This window comes from Babylonia areolata, chromosome 14 (assembly GCF_041734735.1).
Source record: "Babylonia areolata isolate BAREFJ2019XMU chromosome 14, ASM4173473v1, whole genome shotgun sequence".
Classification (NCBI taxonomy): Eukaryota; Metazoa; Mollusca; class Gastropoda; order Neogastropoda; family Buccinidae; genus Babylonia; species Babylonia areolata.
The window spans coordinates 1,610,001-1,613,189 of record NC_134889.1 but is presented as its reverse complement, the minus strand read 5'-3'; positions in this window follow the sequence as shown (position 1 = coordinate 1,613,189).

Here is a 3,189-nt window from a genome sequence, read left to right as displayed (position 1 = left end):
CCTGATCACTGGTGACCACAGGAACACAAGTCCCACACCTGACCCACTGTGTCGGGGCTCCTCTCCTCTGCATGACAATGACAATGTCAAACTTGGAGATCCAAACCTGTATAAATCACATCTCTTCCTGTACTTGTTCGTTGCTGACGAGAGAACACTTTCAGTCAAGTAATTTTTCCCCATTGCTTTACCATAGACCTGTTTTAACCCTTTCACCCCCAGTCAATTTAGAGTACAAAAAATTCCATAGTGGTATAAACACAGAAAAGACAGTGGCTAAGAATAGCTGGGGATTCCCCCTGCGATGTATAGAAAATATGGCCTATCCTACCACCGAACATTAGGAGCAGTAGGTTCATGGACATGAGTCCTCCACCACGCCTGTGCATAAATGCGAGCTTGGCTGGGAAAGGGTTAAGATAATTCCGGAATCAGTCGAGACGTAGCACCTAAAATGACAGATTTTTTCTTATCTGTTAATACAGCATTACTTTGACAGTAACTGACTGATTGATTGATTGGTTGACACGGATACTTACATAGCGCCTGTCTTCGGCCAGAGAGCAAGCTCAAAGCGCTTTACAAACACAGTCATTTGCACAACAGGGGGGTGCCTTCATGTGCAGAGCCGGCTGACAGCTACCTTTAAGCGCTCATCATTCGTTTTATGTGCCATTCAGTCAAGCACGCACGCGCGCGCGCACACACACACACACACACACACACACACACACACACACACGAGAGAGAGAGGTTCTTTCTTCAGAATTTTGTCACGGACAGCCTTTTTGTTGTCGTGGGTTCTTTTACGTGTGTCAAGAGGCAGATTGTATGAATGACTAGAACCGTGTGACAGAAGTTACTGTCAATCAAAAGCAGTTTCATAAACAAAGGGGAGACGGGGGGGAAGTGGACAGGATGAGAAAGAGGATTGAGAGAGAGGGAGAGAGAGAGAGGAGGGGAGGAGAGAGAGAGAGGGAGGAGAGAGGGAGAGAGAGGGGAGGAGAGAGAGAGGGAGAGAGAGAGAGGAGAGAGAGAGGGAGGGAGAGAGAGGGAGAGAGAGAGAGGGAGAGAGGATTGAGAGAGAGGGAGAGAGAGAGAGGGAGAGAAGGGAGGAGAGAGAGAGGGAGAGAGAGGGATGAGAGAGAGAGAGGGAGAGAGAGTGAGAGAGAGAGGGAGAGAGATAGAGGAAAGAGAGGAGAGAGAGATAGAGGGGGGGGGGAGAGAGAGAGAGAGAACTGAATTGAATTGATCTGAAACTGCATTGAATTGAATTTATGAAATTTCATTTACTGAGGGTAATAGAATAAGCAAGACAATACTGGTTTTGGGTTGTTGTTGTTGTTGTTGTTTGTTGTTGTTGTTGTTTTTATCCAGTCCTGAAACATGATGACATCAATACAGCATGCATATTATCCATGATGGACACATGAACGATAATGTGACATTTACATCATTGCATTGCTAAAGGACAGTGGGCTGACAGAGAACACTGAGGGGGGGGCGGGGGGGGGGGGGCGGGCAGCCAGATGGATAGAGAGGGGTGTGGGGGGTTGACGGAGAGAGTACAAAGAGAGAGAGGGACACAGACAGACAGAGGGGGTGGGGGGTTGATGGAGAGAGTACAAAGAGAGAGAGAGAGACAGACAGACAGACAGACAGACAGACAGAGGGGGGTGGGGGGTTGACGGAGAGAGTACAAAGAGAGAGAGAGAGAGAGAGACAGACAGACAGACAGAGGGGGGTGGGGGGGGTTGACGGAGAGAGTACAAAGAGAGTCAAGACAGACAGACAGACAGACAGACAGAGGGGGGTGGGGGGTTGACGGAGAGAGTACAAAGAGAGAGAGAGAGACAGACAGACAGACAGAGGGGGGTGGGGGGGTTGACGGAGAGCGTACAAAGAGAGAGAGAGACAGACAGACAGACAGACAGACGGACAGAGGGGGGTTGGGGGGGGGGGTTGACGGAGAGCGTACAAAGAGAGAGAGAGACAGACAGACAGACAGACAGACAGAGGGGGGTGGGGGGTTGACGGAGAGAGTACAAAGAGAGAGAGACAGACAGACAGACAGACAGACAGACAGAGGGGGTGGGGGGTTGACGGAGAGAGTACAAAGAGAGACAGACAGACAGACAGACAGACAGACAGAGGGGGGTGGGGGGTTGACGGAGAGAGTACAAAGAGACAGACAGACAGACAGACAGACAGACAGACAGAGGGGGTGTGGGGGGTTGACGGAGAGAGTACAAAGAGACAGACAGACAGACAGACAGACAGACAGAGGGGGGTGGGGGGGTTGACGGAGAGCGTACAAAGAGAGAGAGAGAGACAGACAGACAGACAGACAGACAGACAGACAGACAGAGGGGGGTGGGGGGGTTGACGGAGAGAGTACAAAGAGAGACAGACAGACAGACAGACAGAGGGGGGTGGGGGGTTGACGGAGAGAGTACAAAGAGAGACAGACAGACAGACAGACAGACAGAGGGGGGGTGGGGGGTTGACGGAGAGAGTACAAAGAGACAGACAGACAGACAGACAGAGGGGGGTGGGGGGTTGACGGAGAGAGTACAGAGACAGACAGACAGACAGACAGAGGGGGCTGGGGGGTTGACGGAGAGAGTACAAAGAGAGAGAGAGAGACAGACAGACAGACAGACAGACAGACAGAGGGGGGTGGGGGGTTGACGGAGAGCGTACAAAGAGAGACAGACAGACAGACAGACAGAGGGGGTGGGGGGTTGACGGAGAGCGTACAAAGAGAGAGAGAGAGAGAGACAGACAGACAGACAGACAGACAGACAGACAGAGGGGGTGGGGGGTTGACGGAGAGCGTACAAAGAGAGAGAGAGAGAGACAGACAGAGGGGGACACAGACAGACAGAGAGAAACAGACAGATAAAGAGACAGACACAGAGAGAGACAGAGACTGGAGAGACTGATCCCGAGGCCAGAGGCAGACGACACACTGACACACAGCTGCTCACCCCTCCTCCCCCCCCCCCCCCCCCCCCCCCCCCCCACACACACCACCCCCTCCCCCTGTGGTGTGTTGTATACCTAAGTCAATGCAACTTCACTTCAAAATTCCACGCATTTTTCACACCGAGGGCAACAATAAAAACTCCCTCCCTGACCAAACAAAGACCAGCAGACCTTTCTGTTTCAGTTTCAACAAGGTGAAAA